The sequence below is a fragment of the Electrophorus electricus genome, chromosome 2 (assembly GCF_013358815.1).
Source record: "Electrophorus electricus isolate fEleEle1 chromosome 2, fEleEle1.pri, whole genome shotgun sequence".
Lineage (NCBI taxonomy): Eukaryota > Metazoa > Chordata > Actinopteri > Gymnotiformes > Gymnotidae > Electrophorus > Electrophorus electricus.
Genome location: NC_049536.1, coordinates 23444688 through 23457461, shown reverse-complemented (window position 1 = coordinate 23457461; position 12774 = coordinate 23444688). Strand labels below are relative to the sequence as shown.

At 46.3% G+C, this 12774-nt stretch overlaps 6 non-coding genes across 6 annotated transcripts; all 6 read right to left on the bottom strand.

Moving 5' to 3' along the window:
• Positions 1-3266: 3266 nt before the first annotated feature.
• On the bottom strand, positions 3267-3407 carry LOC113581753. The gene has a single exon (XR_003411100.1). It is a non-coding gene; the product is annotated as a U4 spliceosomal RNA (small nuclear RNA).
• A 632-nt stretch (positions 3408-4039) lies between these two features.
• Positions 4040-4180, bottom strand: LOC118240998. The gene has a single exon (XR_004775771.1). It is a non-coding gene; the product is annotated as a U4 spliceosomal RNA (small nuclear RNA).
• A 633-nt stretch (positions 4181-4813) lies between these two features.
• Positions 4814-4954, bottom strand: LOC118241000. Its single transcript, XR_004775773.1, has one exon. It is a non-coding gene; the product is annotated as a U4 spliceosomal RNA (small nuclear RNA).
• Positions 4955-5571: 617 nt separating this feature from the next.
• On the bottom strand, positions 5572-5712 carry LOC118240999. The gene has a single exon (XR_004775772.1). It is a non-coding gene; the product is annotated as a U4 spliceosomal RNA (small nuclear RNA).
• A 633-nt stretch (positions 5713-6345) lies between these two features.
• Positions 6346-6486, bottom strand: LOC113569415. The gene has a single exon (XR_003409760.2). It is a non-coding gene; the product is annotated as a U4 spliceosomal RNA (small nuclear RNA).
• A 633-nt stretch (positions 6487-7119) lies between these two features.
• On the bottom strand, positions 7120-7260 carry LOC113581754. Its single transcript, XR_003411101.2, has one exon. It is a non-coding gene; the product is annotated as a U4 spliceosomal RNA (small nuclear RNA).
• Between the last annotated feature and the right edge of the window lie 5514 nt (positions 7261-12774).

The window sequence follows — 12774 nt, the reverse complement described above, 5'->3', positions numbered from 1 at the left end:
GTAGGTCAGGACCGCTGGGAACTTCTCCCGATGGACGGGGTCCAGCTGCTCCAATATGTCCTGTGACCAGCCCGCCACCTTCTTCTTACAGCGGCGGCACTCCAGGTACTCAGTGGCCATGAAGTACCAATCACTGAAGTCCAAGACCCTCTGGACGGTCTTGTACAGCCCGCAGGCCGTCAGCTTATGGCCCAGCCGACGGCACTCGGGCTGCATGCACAGCAGCTTGAATGCCCACATGCGGTAGGGCATCCACAGGAACAGTCTGCTGTGGAAGAAGGCGTCGGGCGAAGGTATCTAACGCTACCGAAACCTAAAAGCATCGAGTGCTACCGAAGCGTGAGCCGCTCTCAGACCCGCCCCTCGACGATGACAGCAGCGTCAAGCAAATCTAGGCCGTTATGTGCAGCTATGTTAAGGAAATAAGCAGATGAAATGAAGAAGATGACACCGTTTTAGCCAACGAACATGAAGAGCACAGTTTAACATGCTTTTAGTGATTTAATGATTAAGTGAAGAATGAATTAATGACCATGCAGGGTGAAACAGAGACTATTCTAACGCCATCGTCTCGCATCACCTACCTTACAGCTTCCAAGTCCTTCCCATTATAGCTGCATTACAATGCAAAACAACAAAAAAAGTTACAGTCAAGACAAACAACAAGACAGAGCTTCAATTTTATACCTGTGTAGTTCACTCAGTCCATTCGGTAGGACAACTCACCTTCAGTGTCCAGTTCCACATCAGAAGGCTCCTGTGCCGTCTCCGGCCGTGCGAGTTCCACGGACAGCAGCCGAACACAGGACCCTTCCGACGCCGGCCGCGCACCTGAGCCTTCCGACGCGGAGCAGCTGGCTGTGGAACTCTGACGTCCAGAGACACCTGCGTACGGACACAAGGGGCTATTTCAGGCACCGGAAGGGAGGAGGCACGTTCAAAGGCACTCAATGACTCGGCCATCCACACGCACGCACCTGAAAGATTGGGCGCTGGGGCCCGAGCAGGCACAGACGGGGAGGCGGTCGCGGAGCGTGTCTGCGGACGGCCGCTCTCCTTCGCGTCTCTGTGCTGGATGTACTTTTGCAGCGCCTCCATCTTGCTCCCAGGACTCACCTCCTGCCGCCGGATCCACTGGACGTAGCTGGATTTAAAAAAAACGCACCTGTCACGCCGCAAAACCTTCCACGTTCCAACGCTGCTGCATTTGTCCTGCATGACTACATTACATACCTCCTCTTCTCCCTGTCCTTACCCTCGTACAGGTCCCTGTACGAGACGCTCTGGTGTTCACCCGAAGCCCACGAGACACTGGTCCTACCGACCAGGAGAGGAGGACCCGTCCCTGGTCCGGCGCTCCCCGACGGCTCTCGTCACGTCGGGGAAGAGGCTCGCGTACTGGACCAGGGCATCCTTGTTCGCCATGGCAGGGTAGATGGAAGTGGCGCCACCCTCGCGCTCCCGTTGATGGGCCGCCAACACCATGACGGCATATCCCACATCGTGCATTAGCAGCCATTTGAATATCTGACCCCGGTACTGCCCGAACTGGACCGTGCTCCTTGGCCTCCTCCCTCACCCTCTCGGCGCTCCAAGCCCGAGACGGGGCCGGCCGCCGCTTGTAGGCGTCGGACTGCTCCACGGCCACGGGCGAAGGCTGGAGGGTGAGCTCGCCGGAGGTCTCTCGCCTGAATGTGGGCTTGTAATCCATTCTGGCCAAAAGGAGACAGGAGAGGAAAAGACATAAGCGTCGTGCGCACGCACGCGCGCTGCGATCTCGTAAGTCTGCGGAGACAAAAGACAATGCCGCGCGCGCGAGCAAAACTTTGACAGGCTACTTACTTGAATCGCTATTTAATACCCAAACTGTAGAAAGAAGAAGAAGACACACACATCAGTGTCACGTACAGAATAAGGCCGACAAAACGGTCGCGGTTGGCTTAGTGAATGAACACTTACGATGAACGCGGTACTACGCTGCGCGTCCGCAATACATACAATACAGCAACACACACGGTCGATCTGGAGTTGTAAAGTACCACTCACTCCAGACGAGCATGCAAACTACCTGGTCACATTTCATCACTCAGTCATTTTAATGCCATCTAGCCAGACAGATGGTCGGACACCCGGTATTTCGCACATAAACCACCCGGTATTTCGCACAAAAACCACACGGTATTTTCGCACATAAAGCGGGCGCTAATCTGGCCCATGAAATGTCACTTTTACAGTACATTCCCGAGGTAATTAGACGGTGAATAAAAGCCAGTTAAAGAAAATGACTGTGTGAAACGTCTGAAAAACGAATGGAAGGGAAAAACCCTTAGCTCCTTAGCGATACTTACCGCACGCCGTGAGAAGCGACAGCAGATAGAAGTGTGACAGTGTGACGAGCCGGCAACGGGAGAGCCAATGACAAATCGCGAATAATATTGGAACAGGACAATGGTGTTCTGATGACTTTGCAGAAGAATTTGGAACTGGCCAATGAGAGCACGCGGGCCTTTTAGAACCATTTGGAACAGATTGGAACAACATTGGAAACGAAGTACGTGCCGCCGGGGGCGAAAGGATGACATGCAATGATCATGATAAACCTCATAAGATACGATATTGCCTCTGCGAAAGAATAAGACAGCAATCCAAAAGGAAAAGTACATAGGATCTGCACAGAGAAACTGATGAATGGAATCTGTTTTGACATCATGCACAAATGAATTGCTGTATGTTCAAGCAGCCAAAAAACATCAAATGTATAAATATCATTTTGGGGGGAAGCTATAGTCATGATCAAACTAATGGCATAAAAAAACAATAATGCATGGGCAACAGCAAAAAGGATCATGGGAATTATAGCACTGTAAAGGCGGAGTCAAGTAGGGAACAATGAGTACAGGAGGAATGAAATATGGAACATCATGTGGATGCTGCTCATACAAGTGAGTACAGGCATTTGCCAGGGTAAATAATAGCTCAAGAAGCCAGCAGACAGAAAGGAGTCACTTGCCATTAAGATACCATCATTCCGATATTGTCTCAACAAAACAAAAAAGAATCAACTAAACTGCTCAGGAAATATAATGGGACTATAAACTTGCATAGACTGTGCACCAAACACAGTGGACAGTGAATTATAAAAACAAACAAAATCTCACCAGCACAAACAGAAAAAGCAATAAACAGAAGAACAACCAACAATAACACTATGACTTTCCAAACAAAAAACAAATCAGTAACAATAATGACTTTCACAATTTGACAAGTCTCCAAAGAGACTAGCAAAAATTGCCATGGCTGACTATTTTTCAAGTCATCCAAGCGGGGTATTGGGTAAAGTTTTCAACCAGCAATGATCACGCTTCGGATAAACCTCATAAGCTACGATATTGCCTCTGCGAAAGAATAAGACAGCTATTCAGAAGGAAAAGTACATAGCATCTGCACAGAGAAACTCATGAATGGAATCTGTTTTGACATCATGCACAAATGAATTGCTGTATGTTCAAGTAGCCAAAAAACATCAAATGTATAAATATCATTTTGGGGGGAAGCTATAGTCATGATCAAACTAATGGCATAAAAAAACAATAATGCTTGGGCAACAGCAAAAAGGATCATGGGAATTATAGCACTGTAAAGGCGGAGTCAAGTAGGGAACAATGAGTACAGGAGGAATGAAATATGGAACATCATGTGGATGCTGCTCATACAAGTGAGTACAGGCATTTGCCAGGGTAAATAATAGCTCAAGAAGCCAGCAGACAGAAAGGAGTCACTTGCCATTAAGATACCATCATTCCGATATTGTCTCAACAAAACAAAAAAGAATCAACTAAACTGCTCAGGAAATATAATGGGACTATAAACTTGCATAGACTGTGCACCAAACACAGTGGACAGTGAATTATAAAAACAAACAAAATCTCACCAGCACAAACAGAAAAAGCAATAAACAGAAGAACAACCAACAATAACACTATGACTTTCCAAACAAAAAACAAATCAGTAACAATAATGACTTTCACAATTTGACAAGTCTCCAAAGAGACTAGCAAAAATTGCCATGGCTGACTATTTTTCAAGTCATCCAAGCGGGGTATTGGGTAAAGTTTTCAACCAGCAATGATCACGCTTCGGATAAACCTCATAAGCTACGATATTGCCTCTGCGAAAGAATAAGACAGCTATTCAGAAGGAAAAGTACATAGCATCTGCACAGAGAAACTCATGAATGGAATCTGTTTTGACATCATGCACAAATGAATTGCTGTATGTTCAAGTAGCCAAAAAACATCAAATGTATAAATATCATTTTGGGGGGAAGCTATAGTCATGATCAAACTAATGGCATAAAAAAACAATAATGCTTGGGCAACAGCAAAAAGGATCATGGGAATTATAGCACTGTAAAGGCGGAGTCAAGTAGGGAACAATGAGTACAGGAGGAATGAAATATGGAACATCATGTGGATGCTGCTCATACAAGTGAGTACAGGCATTTGCCAGGGTAAATAATAGCTCAAGAAGCCAGCAGACAGAAAGGAGTCACTTGCCATTAAGATACCATCATTCCCATATTATCTCAACAAAACAAAAAAGAATCAACTAAACTGCTCAGGAAATATAATGGGACTATAAACTTGCATAGACTGTGCACCAAACACAGTGGACAGTGAATTATAAAAACAAACAAAATCTCACCAGCACAAACAGAAAAAAGCAATAAACAGAAGAACAACCAACAATAACACTATGACTTTCCAAACAAAAAACAAAACAGTAACAATAAGGACTTTCACAATTTGACAAGTCTCCAAAGAGACTAGCAAAAATTGCCATGGCTGACTATTTTTCAAGTCATCCAAGCAGGGTATTGGGTAAAGTTTTCAAACAGCAATGATCACGCTTCGGATAAACCTCATAAGCTACGATATTGCCTCTGCGAAAGAATAAGACAGCAATCCAGAAGGAAAAGTACATAGGATCTGCACAGAGAAACTCATGAATGGAATCTGTTTTGACATCATGCACAAATGAATTGCTGTATGTTCAAGCAGCCAAAAAACATCAAATGTATAAATATCATTTTGGGGGGAAGCTATAGTCATGATCAAACTAATGGCATAAAAAAACAATAATGCATGGGCAACAGCAAAAAGGATCATGGGAATTATAGCACTGTAAAGGCGGAGTCAAGTAGGGAACAATGAGTACAGGAGGAATGAAATATGGAACATCATGTGGATGCTGCTCATACAAGTGAGTACAGGCATTTGCCAGGGTAAATAATAGCTCAAGAAGCCAGCAGACAGAAAGGAGTCACTTGCCATTAAGATACCATCATTCCCATATTATCTCAACAAAACAAAAAAGAATCAACTAAACTGCTCAGGAAATATAATGGGACTTGTAAACTTGCATAGACTGTGCACCAAACACAGTGGACAGTGAATTATAAAAACAAACAAAATCTCACCAGCACAAACAGAAGAAAAACCAACAATAACACTATGACTTTCCAAACAAAAAACAAAACAGTAACAATAAGGACTTTCACAATTTGACAAGTCTCCAAAGAGACTAGCAAAAATTGCCATGGCTGACTATTTTTCAAGTCATCCAAGCAGGGTATTGGGTAAAGTTTTCAAACAGCAATGATCACGCTTCGGATAAACCTCATAAGCTACGATATTGCCTCTGCGAAAGAATAAGACAGCAATCCAGAAGGAAAAGTACATAGGATCTGCACAGAGAAACTCATGAATGGAATCTGTTTTGACATCATGCACAAATGAATTGCTGTATGTTCAAGCAGCCAAAAAACATCAAATGTATAAATATCATTTTGGGGGGAAGCTATAGTCATGATCAAACTAATGGCATAAAAAAACAATAATGCATGGGCAACAGCAAAAAGGATCATGGGAATTATAGCACTGTAAAGGCGGAGTCAAGTAGGGAACAATGAGTACAGGAGGAATGAAATATGGAACATCATGTGGATGCTGCTCATACAAGTGAGTACAGGCATTTGCCAGGGTAAATAATAGCTCAAGAAGCCAGCAGACAGAAAGGAGTCACTTGCCATTAAGATACCATCATTCCGATATTGTCTCAACAAAACAAAAAAGAATCAACTAAACTGCTCAGGAAATATAATGGGACTATAAACTTGCATAGACTGTGCACCAAACACAGTGGACAGTGAATTATAAAAACAAACAAAATCTCACCAGCACAAACAGAAGAAAGCAATAAACAGAAGAACAACCAACAATAACACTATGACTTTCCAAACAAAAAACAAATCAGTAACAATAATGACTTTCACAATTTGACAAGTCTCCAAAGAGACTAGCAAAAATTGCCATGGCTGACTATTTTTCAAGTCATCCAAGCAGGGTATTGGGTAAAGTTTTCAAACAGCAATGATCACGCTTCGGATAAACCTCATAAGCTACGATATTGCCTCTGCGAAAGAATAAGACAGCAATCCAGAAGGAAAAGTACATAGCATCTGCACAGAGAAACTCATGAATGGAATCTGTTTTGACATCATGCACAAATGAATTGCTGTATGTTCAAGTAGCCAAAAAACATCAAATGTATAAATATCATTTTGGGGGGAAGCTATAGTCATGATCAAACTAATGGCATAAAAAAACAATAATGCATGGGCAACAGCAAAAAGGATCATGGGAATTATAGCACTGTAAAGGCGGAGTCAAGTAGGGAACAATGAGTACAGGAGGAATGAAATATGGAACATCATGTGGATGCTGCTCATACAAGTGAGTACAGGCATTTGCCAGGGTAAATAATAGCTCAAGAAGCCAGCAGACAGAAAGGAGTCACTTGCCATTAAGATACCATCATTCCGATATTGTCTCAACAAAACAAAAAAGAATCAACTAAACTGCTCAGGAAATATAATGGGACTATAAACTTGCATAGACTGTGCACCAAACACAGTGGACAGTGAATTATAAAAACAAACAAAATCTCACCAGCACAAACAGAAGAAAGCAATAAACAGAAGAAAAACCAACAATAACACTATGACTTTCCAAACAAAAAACAAAACAGTAACAATAAGGACTTTCACAATTTGACAAGTCTCCAAAGAGACTAGCAAAAATTGCCATGGCTGACTATTTTTCAAGTCATCCAAGCGGGGTATTGGGTAAAGTTTTCAACCAGCAATGATCATGCTTCGGATAAACCTCATAAGCTACGATATTGCCTCTGCAAAAGAATAAGACAGTAATCCAGAAGGAAAAGTACATAGGATCTGCACAGAGAAACTCATGAATGGAATCTGTTTTGACATCATGCACAAATGAATTGCTGTATGTTCAAGTAGCCAAAAAACATCAAATGTATAAATCTCATTTTGGGGGGAAGCTATAGTCATGATCAAACTAATGGCATAAAAAAACAATAATGCATGGGCAACAGCAAAAAGGATCATGGGAACAGTAGCACTGTAAAGGCGGAGTCAAGTAGGGAACAATGAGTACAGGAGGAATGAAATATGGAACATCATGTGGATGCTGCTCATACAAGTGAGTACAGGCATTTGCCAGGGTAAATAATAGCTCAAGAAGCCAGCAGACAGAAAGGAGTCACTTGCCATTAAGATACCATCATTCCCATATTATCTCAACAAAACAAAAAAGAATCAACTAAACTGCTCAAGAAATATAATGGGATTGTAAACTTGCATAGACTGTGCACCAAACACAGTGGACAGTGAATTATAAAAACAAACAAAATCTCACCAGCACAAACAGAAGAAAGCAATAAACAGAAGAACAACCAACAATAACACTATGACTTTCCAAACAAAAAACAAATCAGTAACAATAATGACTTTCACAATTTGACAAGTCTCCAGAGAGACTAGCAAATATTGCCATGGCTGACTATTTTTCAAGTCATCCAAGTGGGGTATTGGGTAAAGTTTTCAACCAGCAATGATCACGCTTCGGATTTATTTTATTCAATAAATCATACAATACAAATAAAACATTAATAATAATAAAAGTCATCAATCCACATAAATTACAATATTTAAAATTCCAGGACATTAATATACCACAGCCCCCCGTGTACCAATTACACGGGGGGCATATACTAAAAAGTTCGTATAAAAGACCGTGGTAAAATGTCCCATAAAAGATCGCTCCTCGGCCCGGCTGCGCCTGGGCAACCGAGTAAAACAATAAAACTGTTAAAACGGCCTCTCCATAAAAGACAGACAATAAGAACAGTCCTAAGATTCTAAGATACTACCACCATGGTAGAAATAAAACAATGTCTAAGCTAAAAATATGCCCAATGTTAATAAAACGGATAACACACACACTAAAAACCCATACAATAAAAATAAGTGCTAGAAATGTTTTAGTACTGTTAGTACAGTGCTTGTTTTTAAACATAAGTACACACACTTATTACTAAAAAACAGGACATACAAGTATACCTAAAACAATGTTCTATCTAGCTAATTCTACCATGGTGGTTAAAAACCACCTAACAGACCACCGGCTGGAGCAGAGTCTCAGCTAAGTTTAAAACCTTTTTTCAACTAAAAGCCTATAAAGACTCCGGGGGGCCTACAGCTCAAAGAGGCCCTTCCACCTCTCCTTCGCCGCGTGGTAGCCCCACCGGATGACGTCATGCTCCATCCTAAATTTCAAATCCGCACATACCTTTTTATGTAATCCCCAGGTATCCAGGTGCGTCCCTTTTTGGATGAGGCTGGTCCTCGCATTCCATAGTTCTTTTTTGGAAATGCTTACCAGCTCCCATATCCGGGGCGCGAAGGATGGCCTGGTGTCCTGGGGCCACCCCCATATGACCTTCTCAAAGGTCAATTGAAACTGCGGGTCTAATGCCCTGCACAGGTCGGCTACCTTACTCCAGACATCCCGTGCATACCCTCAGTCCCAAAACACATGCCGGAGAGTTTCTTCCCCGGCACAGTTGGGCCTTGGGCAGTGCAGGTGTCTGGTGAGCCCATGCCTGTACAGGACATCCCTGACTGGCAGCTTTCCGTGAACACACCGCAAATTCAGGTCCTGCAGCCGGTTGTCTAAACCTTTCAGCTGTACTCTGGACCAAGTGTCCTCATCCAGGCCCACAACCGTGCAAGTCCCCTGTGCCTCAAGCATAGTCTGATACAGTAACCTGTGCTTGGTAAGGGACTCGGGCCGCATACCCGCTGGAAGCGACTTGCTCCATCTCACCATATGGTCATAGTGCTCCAGCAGCATCTCAGTCTTGGGGCCGGAGTTAGACCACGTGCTTATCACTTTACGCAATGGCCAGGACAGCCACAACTGAATAAAATACTGATGGGGGTGCTCGAGGGGAGCAGCCAACCGCGCACAGAGCTGTGCGAAGAACAGGTAGTCTAGCTTGAGAGGGAATTCAGGGGCATCCCTCCCACCCTTGTCCTTTCCCAGGTACATAACTTCCCTCTTAACATAATCATACTTGCCCCCCCCAGACGAGATTGAAAACGTCTTTGGTTAAGCCTCGCTACATAGCGCGAGGCATAGGATACACATGGGCCAAGTAGAGCAGTGAGGGAAGCACATCGACTTTCAATGCTAATACTTTGCCTAGGAAGGACAGGGACCTGGACTTCCACAGCCCCAACTTTTTACAGGCAAGAGCAAGACGCTCTTCCCAGTTTACCCGGGCAGCCCCTTCAGATGTGAAGTGGACCCCCAAGATTTTCAAGGGCCCGTCGCTGGTGGGCTCGCCCTCCTATACCTCCAGCAGCCGAAATACTTGGCAACCGACTTGCCGAGGTTTAGTGTGGCACCGGAGGCTTCTCTGAACGCCCGCACTATGTCCAAGGCGTGCCTGAGCGACTGGTCCGAGCACACGAACAACGTAGTGTACTGGGCCAGCTTTACCACAGCACCTCTGCCCCCCTGGAGGGGGAGACCATCTATTTCCGGGTGGGCCATTATGGCGGCCGCAAGTGGTTCGATGTAAAGCGCGTAGAGGAGGGGAGAAAGAGGACATCCCTGTCTAACTCCACTCACTTGCAGGACTAGTTCGCTGAGGTAGCCGTTGATGGAGACACGGCTTCCCACCCCAGCGTACAATGTCTTAAACCACCTTAAGAAAAAGGGCCCAAACCCTAGCTTCATCAACACCCTCTCCAGGAAGCTGTGGTCCACCTGGTCAAACGCCTTCTCCTGGTCTAAGCTCACAAGCGCCAGAGGGACATTTCTGTCCTCAACCCAGGAGATGGCATCCCTGATTAAATGGAGGTTTCAGGTTGCTGATCTCCCTGGGACCCCATAGGTCTGGTCGCCGTGAACCAAGAGTGACATGGCTCATTTCAGACGTTCGGTCAGGGCCTTTGCAAAGATTTTTACATCAACGCAAAGCATAGTCAGGGGCATCCAGTTGGCGAGATCCGTAGGATCGCCCTTCTTATACAAAAGAGAGTGCCCCGGACCGCATGCTCTCAGTGAGCAGACCCTGCTGGTGCACATCCTCGGCTACCTCCACTCTCTCTGGCCCTAGGGCATCCCAAAAGGTAGAGTAAAACTCTACCGGGAGTCCATCCAGGCCAGGGACCTTACATCTTGCCAAGTACCCCCATCAATTCTGCCAGAGTAACGGGGGCCTCTAAGCTGTCCCAGGTGATGCTCGGAAGGCAAACATTAAAATTGGCCAAAAACTGCTCCCCTACTTCATTGTCTGTGCATCTTTTGTTAAAAAGTTTACAATAAAAATCATGTGCAATCCCCATCATCTGGGCTGGGTCCGAGTCTTTGAGCAATGTAAAACATCGCTCTTCACAAGCCTGTAGGACCTTTTGAAAAAAGGAAGCCGTGCAGCGCTCGTTTTCCTCAGCCAGCTGCAATCTGGCATTGAACAGGAGAGCTGCCGTCCGACCCCTCGTGCAGAGCCCTGAGCTCCGCTCTAAGGGCCTGCACTCTGTCGAGGTCAAGCTCCCTTCTGTTATTCCAACCAGCGTATTGTGGCTTAAGTTGCCTCTCCAACTCCCGGACTCGACCCAGCCTTTCGGCCTTGCGCCGGCGGCAATAATGGATGGTTAGAGCACGAACCCACTCTTTCACGTGCTTCCACCAAACCGATGGAGAGGGATAACCATCTTTGCAGCCTCACCAGGCCACAAAGTGGTCTTTAAAAATAGATTAGAACTCTGCTTCCTCCAAGACCTGCATGTTAAGCTTCCAATAACCCCTGCCTACTGCAGGTGCATTAATGGAAGCACTGGCCTCTACCACCGAGTGGTCAGAGTACCATCGTGGAGTCAAGGAGACCTTTTTAAAAGCCACGGAGGGCGACGCCAAGATGTAATCTAGGTGGCTTGATGCTCCTCGACTGTTATGCCAGGTGTGGCCCGGATCTCCGGGGTTGCACTTCTTAAAACCGTCCATAAGGCTGAATTCGCGAAGCAGCTTTCGGAAATGTTTACAGCTGACATCCACACACCCTTCCAAAAAAACGTTAAAATCACCTGCTATAAAAAGGTGTCTGTTTATGACACAGAACGGGGCCAGTGCATCAAAAAAAGCAATTCGGGCAGAGGCCTCTACCGGAGCATAGGCACATATTGCCCTCAGGTGTTGGCCTTTCCAGGTGGCGTCCATCCCCATCGCCGTCCCTTGAATGATAATGAAGGGTCTTACCTTCTCAAAGGCGTGGTCCCCCAACAAGATTCCCATGCCTGAAGAATGAACGCCACCCATGCTCCAGTAGGCTTTACCTTTCTTCCACTTTTGGGAAAAAAGCCTCCGAAGGCCGAGGGGTTTGGCTCAGGGCCGGGGTCCTGGCCTCCGCCTGTGATGACGTCATAAGGGCCGCGGGTGGGGGAAGGTCTTCTTCTACTTGCTCCGGGGGGGGGTTATCTCTTCAACAGACTCCAGTTCCTCCCCCCCGAACTTCCTGGCGTTCAGGGCCGCACTCCCGCCCCCTGCCAATAATGTGGCATAGGATCTTGCCTGTCCGGGGCAGGAGTGCGCCAAATGTCCCTCCCCCTCGCATGCCCTGCACCAGTGAGGGTTCTTGCAGTCTTTGGCCAGGTGCCCCGGCCCCCAGCAATTCCTACAAACCGCAGAAAGCAGGCTGCCCCCTAAAGAACAGGTACGCCCTATTCCCTGCCACCGAGAAGTAGGCGGGGGGTACACCCGGGGGGTACATCGCCGTTGTTGTCCTTTTTAAATGTCATTAAAAGCTGGCGACGCCCGTTCCAAATCCCCAGCTCATCCCGGACCATACACTCTCCTGGGAGGACATCCCCATATCTGGCCATGAATTGTCTCACTTCTGCTGCTGAGACGTGGTGGTTGAAGAAGTGAATGGTGACCATCTGCCGGTCTCCGTCCCACAAGGGCTCAAGTACATAGTACTTCCCCAGCGGATGGTCCCTCAATTTCTCCTCCAGCTCCAGGACCCTCCTGTAGGCGGCATCACTCGCCGTTGTCACAACAAAGTAGTGCTGCCCACCATTGCGCTGAGCACAAATGAGGGCCCCGGGGTGGAGCCCGAAGCAGTCGAACAGGACCTCCCATATGATGGGGACCTGCTCTGTAAAGCGGGCCCCCTCCTCCGGGTTCCTCCAGCGGAACCGGGCCGTGTTGAGCAGGCCTCCGCCTGCTCTCAGACCCGGTCCCGCCAGGGAGGTCCTGCTGACTGTCAGGGTCTCTGCCGGGGCCTCTGCTGCCTGCACTGTGCAGCAAGGAGCCACCCCATTGCCATCGCTGGCTGGTCCCG